The 12,334-nt window shown below is 38.0% G+C and overlaps 1 protein-coding gene across 1 annotated transcript in view; it reads right to left on the reverse strand.

The window, feature by feature from the left end:
* LOC150107421 (transcription initiation factor TFIID subunit 1-like) overlaps positions 1 to 12,334 on the reverse strand; it is a 688,572-nt gene that overhangs the window by 183,359 nt on the left and 492,879 nt on the right. The window lies entirely within an intron of this gene.

Consider the following 12,334-nt stretch of genomic DNA (forward strand, 5'->3'; position numbering starts at 1 on the left):
TTGTCTCTGTATTCTCTAAGAGCACAAGCTCACTTATTTGACAGGAACTTTTGATATGCTTTCTTCTTTTCCTTCACTACCTCTTTAACTTCCTGTGTCCACCGGGGAGTTCTGTTTTTTTTTTATCCTTGCAGACAACCTCACCACATGCCTCTCTGGCAGAATCAATCAATGTTTTCTTCAGAGTTTGGCACTGAATCTCCAAGGTTTGATTCCTGTTCTCAAACTCTTTCATTTTTTCTTCAATAATCTTTGTGTATTTTAGTCTACAGTTCACATCTGAGAGCTGCTCAACTTTTATTCACTTTAAAACTTTCTCACATGTTATTCTTTTCAATATGAAATTCAATTTTATCCTGCTCAAGACTAAAGAGTGATCACTTCCAATTTCAAATCCTCTATACACTCTGGTGTCCCGCACCAGGGAGAAAACATCACTATCCACAATAACATAGTCAATGAGACTTTTCTTATTCCTTGCCTCTTCTCTCCATGTGAATTTGGGCACATTTTTATGTTAGAACATGGTGTTAGTAATAACCAGTCCATGTCCTGATCAGAAATCCCACAGATATTTGCCATTATTATTAGCTTTGCTCTTTTCTCCAAATTTTCTCAAAATATTTTTGTATGTCTCACATTCATTTCCTACTCTGCTATTTAGATCCCCAACAAGGACCAACTTTTCCTTTTTCATTGTGTCAGTTGCTTTTTCTAAAGCCTCAAAAAATTCCTCCACTTCTACCTTAGTAGAACCTTCTGTGGGACCATAGGCACAAATAAGTCTCATTGTCCAGTTCCCCATTCTCATATTTGCCCACATTACTCTACTTGAGACTGACTGCCATTCAAGAAGATTAGCCTCGTATTTTGTGTTGAATACTATGGCTACTCCTTCTTTTCCTTGATTGTCATTGCCTGAATATAACATTTTGTATTTATTGCTCAGAAAGATCTCACCAGTTTTGCTTTTTTGTTTCAGTCACCCCTATTATGTCGATCTGGTACTTATCTAATTCCTCAGCTAGCTCCATTTCTTTGCCATTTAGGCTTCTTACGTTGATAGTACCGATCTTTAACTCTGGTGATGTTGAGTTGGGGTTTGTTTTCAGATTTGTTCCAGTAGCTGACTTTTCGCTGTTCGCCCTGGATCCCTTGCGAAAACAACGGGGGACCTTGTTTAACCGGGCGACACCCCAGCCAGCATGAAATTTTATCATGTTATACCATCATTTTTATTTGGGTTTAACCAATAAGAATACAATTTGGTCGGCTAAATCCCAAATTGCCAGCCCATCCTCGTTCGTTCAGTATCCAAGTAGATACCCAATAGGGTGCACCACGAGAAGGTGAGGATTGGAGAGTAGGTCAGAAGCCCTGGTCGGTTCTCCGCATTCCTTTAAAGGCTATGTGGAGGTCTCCTCTCAGTTATACAGCTTTGACCCTTAAGCACCCTTTTATACAAATATAATGATTTTTAATAATGCTGCCTTACCACAGCACACCCATTGGAATTCCCATTGCTTGGACACTTGCTACAAATTAACCTACACTAATCTGGAAAAGAATTAACGTGTATTCTTCAAACGTCACTCTGAAGGGAAAGTCAACAAATCATATTTTAACATGCTGACAACTGTTATAAAAACATTATGAATTTCTTAAAGAATCACATGTAGTATTTGTAAAAGATGATTTGCAAACAATCATATGACAGTATACATCAGAATACATTACAAGGCAGTGACATTTTAGAATACCACAGAAGTATATAAATATGTTACTACTGTGTAATCATCACAGCCTCGCAAGATATATTTCCTTAAGAAACATTCTTCAATTTTTTTAAAAAAAATAAAATCTGGACATTGCCAAGGATATGTCTCTAAACATCTCTGTTCACCCTAGCACTGAAACAGTCATTAGAGATATAGATGAACAAAGAAGGATGGAAATAGAGGGAAAAAACATCCTAGTGGCTTGTGCTGAATGCATCACTACCCTTGGATGCTTATCAGGCTGTTAAACTATAGCTAATTTAATGAATGCAGTAATTTTAACAATGGATCTTGTCATACACATGACAAAAACCTAAATATATATGCACTTCAAGGAGCAATCAACTAGGTTGGCTGATAATTATATCTTTGAGAAAGTAGATAATTTTAAATATTTAGGAGTCCACATTAACAGCTGCAGTGATATGCATCAAAAGATAGAAGAGAAAACTGAGAAGTTAAACCATGGACATTTTACAATCTGACAGCTTCTAAAATCCAGAATATTATCAAAAAAATATTTGTTAGAAAAACCTGAAGTTAATTAACCAGTTATGAAACATGGTCAAACAACGACGTTAGCCATTTTTCACAACTATGGGTTAATTTTCAGGTGTGGATAATAGAAAACTTATTGCATCTGAAAGAAAATTATTGAGGACTACAAAACCTGTTATAAGGAGATCCAATATTCTATTATTTATAAATAAAAAAACCGAGTGGTTTGTCAATGTTTACAGAGCAGAATGCCAGCTGATTGAACTAGTGCTTACAAATAAAACTGACAAGAAAAGACCTGCAGGAAGATCATGAGCACAATGGATGGATGTTAGAATGAAAGACCTAAGGAAGCTGGATGAACAGTTAACACTAAATGCAGCCCATGATAGACATAGATGGAGAAACCTGGTGATGGCAACATTACACCTAAAAGGTCTAAGCTGTTGAAGATGAAAACTGAAGTATATACAGGATAACCCCCACACACACACATATATAGTTATCTTCATAACATAATTTTAATCAGAAGAAATATAAGAATATATAAAAACAGAGAAAAACACATGTAAAAACTTTTTTATTATTATTATTATTACGGGCAACTCCAGGGAGTCATTAGACTCATCGAGGGAGGCCCCAAATCATTTTCATCACAACTATTCGACATTCATACAGTATCTATCATACCTCGCCTTAAACTCATTCACTGTCACAGCATCCACCACAGACTCAGGGAGCGCATTCCACTCATTCACTACTCTAAAAGTAAAGAACCCAGCTCTAACACCTTTACTAACCACACTTTTGCCCAGTTTCCATGGATGTCCCCTAGTCCTCCCACAACCAGCCCTGTTCTCAAAAATATCTTCTGAATTAATTTTATAGAAACCCTTCAGTAATTTGAATGTCTCAATCATATCTCCCCTCCTCCGCCTATCAACCAATTTTTGCAACCCACAAATCCTCAACCTGTTCTCATACGGTTCATTCCACAGACCTGCTATCATCTTGGTCACTCGCCTCTGGATCCTCTCCACCTCCTCCCCATCAAGAAGAAACCTAGGTGACCAAATCTGAGCACAGTAGTCGAGATGAGGTCTTATCAAGGCTCGATACAGAGGAACAATAACCTGCTTGTCAACGTATTCTTCAGCAACCAAGTGATTTGATGAGCTGTTTTGGCCACTTTTGCAATGTGTCCCCTAAATTTCAATTCCTTATCCACCAACACTCCTAAATCTCGTGCCTCATCAATTTCCTGGAGCACGGTTCCACCAATGCAGTAAACTGCCTCCCATCTTTTCACCCCAAAATGCATAACCTTACATTTTGCCACATTAAATTGACATCCATTCTCCCTAGCCCAGACCTCCAATCTATCCAAATCATCCTGCAAAATTTTGACGTCATCTGCATTCACTATTGCCCTACCCAACTTCGCATCATCCGCAAACAAATGAACTGTTCCTCTCAGATCCTTTCCTATATCATTTATGAACAAATTAAACAGCAGTGGTCCAAGAACAGATCCTTGTGGTACACCACTAGTCACAGGCCGTCTTGTGGACTCTACTCCTGAGTAAACCACTCTCTGATATCTCTCCGTCAACCACCCTCCTATCCATCTCACCAACCCTGTGTCCATTCCCATATGCTGCAATTTACTGATTAGAATTCCATGTGGTATCCTGTCAAATGCCTTAGCAAGGTCCAGCAGAATCACTGTAAACCCATTACCCTTATCCAGTTCAGCCGTCACTGTGTTATAATACGTGAGCAAGTTACTGAGGCATGACCTACCCTTCACAAAACCATGCTGTCCCCGATACAGTATCCCATTTTCTTCTATCCAATCTTGTATTTTCCTCTTGACTATTTTCTCTAAGACCTTGATAATGATTCCTGTTATGCTGATTGGCCGGTAATTTTCAACAGCAGCCTTGGAACCACCTTTGTGCAGTGGAACTATTTTCCCCTCTTTCCACCCCCTTGGGACTGACCCAGTCCTGAGGCTCAAATTAAACATAATGGTCAAGGGCACTGACAATTCTTTGGCCGCTTCACGTACGACACGAGCTGGTATACCATCCAATCCCACAGATGTATTGACATTGAGGTTCTGTAATAGACTAGTTACCTCTACCTCATTCATCACAATTCCAGTATAAGCTGTTGGTTCCTCCATTTCCGCAAAGCCACCACCTGGATGATATACTCTTGCAAAGTGCTCGCTCAGTAATTCCACAACATCGACTGATTCAGTTACCTCCCTACCCTCAGCATTTTTTAAGATCATTCTACCATGAGCATTTTTCCTTTTACTTGCAACATATTGAAAAAACTGTTTGGGATTCTCTTTAGCCTGCATGGCCAATTTCCTTTCATAATCTGCTTTTGCTTTTCTTACCACCCTTGTTACCATCCTGGCCTGAGCTTTATACTGTTCATGCACCTGATGGTCACCCTTCTCCTTAAATTCCCTCCACAATTGTTTCTTTTTTTGCAGCTCAAGCTTAATAGTGTTATTCATCCATTTAACCCCTACCTGATTTATTATTCGGACTCTTGGTATACAGTCAACCATTGCCTCCTGCAAACAGTTCTTAACCACCTCCCATGCACCATCAACATCCAGTCCTTGCAGTTTTACATGCCATGGCATTGAGCCAAGCACACACCTAAGCTTGTCATACTTACCAGCCCGGTAATTCCACATATACCCTGTCTTAATTGTAAATTCGACTCCTTTAGCCACCTCCCAAGTCATGACCTTATGGTCACTCTCACCAATTGGTGGCAACATGGTCATGTTCGTTACAGCTACATTCTCAGTTGCAATTACTAGGTCCAGCACTCTCTGCCCCCTGGTATTTTCCAATACATGTTGCCGTAGATAGTTGTCCCTTAATAACTGCATAAAATCCAATTCCTTCCTCCCATGTGCCCTCTCCTCTTTCCAGTCAATGTTACCATAATTGAAATCACCCATAATAATTACCCTCCTTCCATTCATTTCTTCTATTTGCTTATGCATACTATTCCCACCATCCACTCCATCACCCGGTCTATAGCAGCACCCAATTGTATATTTTGTTCTGCTAGATTGTATCTCACACCAAACAGCCTCAAATGTGCTTTTTTCCCCATCCTGCAGTTCAACTTCTATACTCCTTGGCTGAAGCTCATCAGCTATCATCAATAACACTCCTCCCCCCTTTTTATTCACCCTGTCACTCCTGAACACGCTATACCCATCGCATTCAATCCCACTAGCTTTATCATCTTCTGTCAGCCATGTTTCACTAATACCGACAACCTGTGGCCTGGAAGTGCCAACCATGGCCAAAAACTCTTCCTTCTTGTTCCTAATACTCCTGGCATTAGTGTACATGAATCGCAGAAGCCCATTTGTCCCATCCCTACTTTGATTCCTTATACTAACTATCCCATTCTGATTTGTTGTCCGTCGTACTCGCCCGGGCATAATATACTCATTCATACACTTAACTGCCCCCCCTAAAGTCTGCATATCTACTCCCCCCCCTCTTAATAAATCTAGTTTCCCTGAGTCTGTACATCCACTTCCACATCATTCATCAACACTCTTTCAAGTCTCCGTACACCAACTCCATTCAAATGTAACCCATCCATCTTATATAAGTCCTTTCGCCCATCGAACTCATTCCACACATCCACAAATTCCACACCACTCTCCATGCATAACCCACGCATAAAGTCATTGGCAATTATGGCCCTCCTTCTAAACACTTCGCTGTCATACCGCGGTAAGATACTCACCATCCTAACTCTCTCACTCTTCTCTTTTGCTACCTCAAACAACTCCCTCACATCCTCTATCATTTCCATTTTGTCCTCTTTCAAATCATTCGTTCCTGCCACTATTATCATCTCTTTCACCCTCTGTTTTTGCAGTCGAATAGATTCGCTGACGTCCTTTATGTTCGCACCCGGCTGGTACGACTTCGTTAAACTCTCAATTATTACACCTCTTAATAGCGAATCCCCATACAGCACTCGCTCCTTCATTTTATTGACATTTACGTACATTCTATTATTTGCCGTCACAGACTTCCGCCGGTTATTTGTCGGTACGTTCAACACACATTTTTGCATACGCTCCAGTTGTCGTTTGGCTCTGTGTATCGCGCCATTTAAACGGGCAATTTCGCTACTCGCATTTATCTCACCATTTTCATTATCGATCAAATCATCCATTCCTTCGGTGTTTCTACCTTCATTTACACTTTCAGCGACGCTCTCACACATATCTGGCACTACCACGCAATTCTCTAGTACACCGCCATTTTCTACATTCTGACTACCGTTAACGATATCAGTCTCGATACACGAAACACGCTTTAAGTCCTCATTCTCTTTACACTTTCTACACATATTAACTCCACTATCACTTTCTAACCAAACTCCTACCGCTCTTCGCAAGGCATACATCTCACAGACAGCACATTGCATAAATTCTTTTACATCAAAACTCTTAAGCAAGCATGGCGACCTGGCCGCCATTTTTTTCTTTATCGGTGCCATGTGTACGCTATCTTTTCTTAAAAATAATTAAAATAACAGAAAACACGCAAAATTTGCACAGACACACCAAGAAACAAAAAGCAAACAATACTACTTAAAATTCTGGTAAAATATCTAATGTTAACACAAAATAATACTGATCTTTTCAGGAGCTCTCGACAAGCCGACGATCTAATCCGTGCGACACCAAGCGACTTGGTGTCGCACGGATTAGAATTTAATACAGAATTTAATACAGTTTTAATACAGAATTTTTGCCTACATGTCATAGGCATTGTCAGTACAGAATCATAGAACAGCAATTAAATAATAACAGACAATTCGTAAAAATGCCACCTAAGTAGCTAATATAAGACAACTAAATAAGATCAATTTCCTAACTAAAAAAAAAAAAAAAAAGATACAAAATAAAGTTAGGAAAGATTAGCAGATACTTTAAAAAGTACTATCTCCAATAAAGGGGATAGATGTAGACCACTGGATCTGTTTAAGTTAGGACAATGAAGTAAAGTTTCACAGATTTCTTTATAAAGATATTCTATGAGAAAACTATTATGAAGCACTCATCTTGTTCCAATAAACTTTGTTTAATGTGGATATCATGCTCTGAAAATCCAGACTGTTCAAGCTCATGGTATTTCAATATTAAATTTAATATAAGACTTGTGTTCTTCTAGCCCAGGAGTCGGCAACCTGCGGCTCGCGAGCCACATGCGGCTCTTTGGATGTGAAGCTGCGGCTCTTTAGTTCCATACGCAATATTATTTATTTTATCAAAAAAAAAATTTAAAAATCGTTCTGAATCGATTAACGAGGATTAGGCACCGATTCTATCTCTCAGCCACTTGTACTCGCTTTTCACCGCACCCGTGACACGCATCGTCACTGTCGTCAGTCCGTCGGAAGCTCTCGGAAGTTTATACGTTTGGCAATTTTCATTGATTTCGGCATAGCTGGGCATAACACCTTTACTCGTAAACTAAGTATCTAATATTTGCCAAAATTAAAAAAAAAAAAAACTAAAATGTGCAGACTGCGCCGTGATAAACACGTTCTGACAAGTCCGTTCGTGCCAGTCGGCGATCACCGCACACGGGAGGCGACCACAGATGTGACGAAACTATGTACTTATAGTCAATCAGTACGTGAGAGAGTGAGACAAACAGTGTTTCGTGTCTAAATTATTTATTTTAATAATTAAATTATTAGAGAATTATTTATTTTATTTAGGTAGGTATTTTTAATTGGGAAATATCGTTGTAAAATGTTTTTTGATAAATTATATTTCATTATGCCCAGCTTCTCGTATCTGCTAAAACAGTACAAAATAGAATAGCTAAAATGTCTTCAAATGTAACATATTTGCAGGTGGAAGATATTCAACCTTCTTCTGCCTTATCACTTGCTATAGATGAGTCTTGCGACATAAAAGACATGGCACAAGTTGCCCTTTTTGTCAGGTATATGCCTTCCCAAGGTCCAAAAGAAGAACTTCTAGGATTGCTACCGCTCTCGGGACAAACTAGAGGGGAAGATATAGCGAATGTCGTGCAAAAATGCCTTGAAGACAATAAGATCTTGTGGCTCTTTAAAAATTTTTTAAAATTTTGTGGCTCTTTAAAAACTTTGAAATTTTGTAAATTGTAATTTTTGACTCTTCCGACTCAAAAGGTTGCCGACCCTGGTTCTAGCCGAATAAAAGCAGATATTCCAGTTGTCCAAATTAAGATAATCCACAAGAGCATGAAATCTGGTAGATGCCTGGAAAACTTAGAGAGGGAAGCTTGTCCTTAGAAGTGAGGAAGGTGGAGTTTTTTTTTTTCTGATGGGATGAAAGGCAGCAAAAATATTCAGTGAAATGGCATCCACATATGGAATAGTATATGAGGGTTATTTCTTCTGTACTGGAAGAGGTAAAGATACCATAACTGTTAAAAGTTTTTTTGATGAAAGAATCCTTAAAACTATGAGATAAAAAAAGGTGGATTTAATGTTAATTCTATTAAAAGTTCATCTGAGGAACTTAAAGAATGAGCATGATGTATTAAAGTCTTAGGAGTTCCAGCTTTTAGACTAGGAAGGTGTTGAGATTCATCATGAGATTCTACAGATGAACTTTTACAGAAAGAATTACACATATTAAATCCACCTTTTTATCTATTGATTTCTCTCATCAAAAAACTTTTAACAGTTATGGTATCTCTACGTCTTCCAATACAAAAGAAATAACTCTCATTCCTATCCCTTATGTGCAAGGCACTTCTGAATGCATAAAAGTTTTAAACACCAATGAATATTTCTGTTGCCTTTCACCCCATCAGAAAAATCTCCGTCTTTTTTCACCCCTCCTAAGGACAAGCTTCCACCTCTAAGTTTTCCAGGCATCTACGAGATTCCTTATTCTTGTGGGTTATAAGCTAAACATGAATGTTGATTACTGAGAATTTTGTTAAATTATATGCTAAATATTTTACATCTAATTATAAGCATCAAAGCAAAAAACAAAAATACTACATAAAGCATTAAAACATAAAAAAGCAGTACATTATTAGGACTTGTAAGCAAATAAGACTGATAATACCATTCAGCACAAAAGTATTTTTGCAGTAAATATCGAATTTGGTTAGGTCAGTGGATGATGAACATTTCAATGTACACTCAATGGACAAAACATTAGATAGGGGTAATGGCAATAATGACATTGGCATTCCCCACACAGAGTGAAACATACCGAACATACCCAAACCAAATGAAGATGGTAAAATAGGCAAATATCGGGGCTTCCCAACAGTGTATTGCAATCGATGAACATGAGTAAATGTGGCGATTTTAGTGAATTTGATAATGGATCATGAGCGTATTATCATCACAAGACAGACGGGTCATTCTATCAACTGAGCGTAAGAACCCTAGGGGTCTTGAGTGCAACTGTATCAATGGAATACCACAAGTATACCATCAACGGACATACCAGTGCGTAACGAGCAAGTGTTGGCAGACCACACACATCCCCATTGAATGCTGGGATCAACATAGATTGTCCAGGCTCATACAGACCAACTGCAGGGCAATGGTGGCACAAATCGCAAACCAGTTTCAATGTCAGAAATCCAAGTAGCATCAGCAAGTGAATGGTATGACATATCCTGTATACTGGGCTATGGGAGCCAACATTCTAATCATGTTGACAGATCATCATCGGACATTGTACTTCACTTGGCGTTGGGGACCATCAAAATTGTTTTTAGAGAAACTTGTGCCATAGTTCTATACAATATATATACACGAAAACACACGGTAAAAGTATTATTTATTAAATATACTGCCATATGTTTCAGTCTGAAATTAATGCACCATCGTCAGTGGCTTAAAAAACCATTCTAAGAGGTAGAATGCAAACAATTGATTTGAAATAGAATGAGCCGAGTGATGTTAATTCGCCAATAACATTATGTTTTCACTGAAAAAAAAGGTTAATCTATATACAAGGGGAGTCTGAAAAGTTCTTGGCCTCGACCACAGATGGTAATACTATCGGCAAAATTTTTTTTTCTAAGTTGGTACATCTGTCATAAGCATCCATATGAAATTGCAAGTCATTCTATCATGTATGTGTTTTATACGGCTGTCTGAAGCAAAAGTGTTGTCTGTATTCCTTGAAATGGATAAAATTAAATAACGTGCGGACAAAATCCTTTGTAAAAGAAGGTTTAACGCTGAATTTCTTTTGCAGTTAAACCTTCTTTTACAAAGAATTTTGTAACCGCATGATACTCAATTTGAAGTTCATAAAAGTTTATGTGAACTCTTCTCATTTGTTTTTGACAATTAAGAAATGGGCTGCCGAGTTTAAACATGCCCATACCAGCCATGAAGATGATCCATGTGAAGGATGTCCAAAAAGTGTAACACCTGAATCAAAATTCTGATACAACGTAGGATCATGTTGAACAGATCATGTCGGACATTGTACTTCACTTGGCGTTGGGGACCATCAAAATTGTTTTTAGAGAAACTTGTGCCATAGTTCTATACAATATATATACACGAAAACACACGGTAAAAGTATTATTTATTAAATATACTGCCATATGTTTCAGTCTGAAATTAATGCACCATCGTCAGTGGCTTAAAAAACCATTCTAAGAGGTAGAATGCAAACAATTGATTTGAAATAGAATGAGCCGAGTGATGTTAATTCGCCAATAACATTATGTTTTCACTGAAAAAAAGGTTAATCTATATACAAGGGGAGTCTGAAAAGTTCTTGGCCTCGACCACAGATGGTAATACTATCGGCAAAATTTTTTTTTCTAAGTTGGTACATCTGTCATAAGCATCCATATGAAATTGCAAGTCATTCTATCATGTAGTGTTTTATACGGCTGTCTGAAGCAAAAGTGTTGTCTGTATTCCTTGAAATGGATAAAATTAAATAACGTGCGGTTACAAAATCCTTTGTAAAAGAAGGTTTAACGCTGAATTTCTTTTGCAGTTAAACCTTCTTTTACAAAGAATTTTGTAACCGCATGATACTCAATTTGAAGTTCATAAAAGTTTATGTGAACTCTTCTCATTTGTTTTTGACAATTAAGAAATGGGCTGCCGAGTTTAAACATGCCCATACCAGCCATGAAGATGATCCATGTGAAGGATGTCCAAAAAGTGTAACACCACCAAAATTCATTGATCAAGTGCACGATATGGTATTTGATGACCGGCAAGTCAAAGTGAGTAAAATTGCTGTGACTATAGGTTTCAAAAGAACACGTAGGATATGTTTTGAACGAGGAATTGCAAATGAAAAAGTTTTGCGCAAGATGAGTACCATGTTTGCTCACAGCAGATCAAAACACAGTGGACAGAAACCAGTTGTTCAGCACCAAAGAAGTCAAAATCAGTTCCATCAGCAGGAAAGGTCATGGCATCAGTGTTTTAAGATGAAAGCATTTTGTTTATTAATTATCTTGAAAAGGGTAAAACAATAACTGAGGAATATTATTCCAATCTTTTAACCAGACTAGATGAAAAAATTCATGAGAAAAGACCCAGTTAGCAGAAGAAAAAAAATCATTTTTCATCAGCACAATGCACCTGCTCACAAAGGTGTTTTGGCAATGGGAAAATTCAAGGACCTGAACTATGAATTGTTAGAACATCCACCCTATTACCCAGATTTGACTCCCTATGACTTCTATCTCATCCCAAAACTAAAACTCTTCCTGGCTGGTCACCGTTTTTCTTCGAATGAAGAGGTGATTGCAGCTGTAGAGAGGTATTTTACAGATCTTACTGAGAACCACTACAGGGATGGGATAATGGCACTGCAGCATCGCTGGAATAAATGGAGAAGGGAGATTATGTTGAAAAATAAAAATAATTTTGAAATTATAAATTCGTATTTTTATTGTTAGGCTGGGAACGTTTCAGACCACCCTCATATATATACATACATACATACATACATACACTGAAGGGTGACAGTATATGGT

Source organism: Typopeltis vanoorti, chromosome 4 (genome assembly GCF_054136105.1).
Source record: "Typopeltis vanoorti isolate ZY-2024b chromosome 4, IOZ_Tvanoo_1.0, whole genome shotgun sequence".
Taxonomy (NCBI): domain Eukaryota; kingdom Metazoa; phylum Arthropoda; class Arachnida; order Uropygi; family Thelyphonidae; genus Typopeltis; species Typopeltis vanoorti.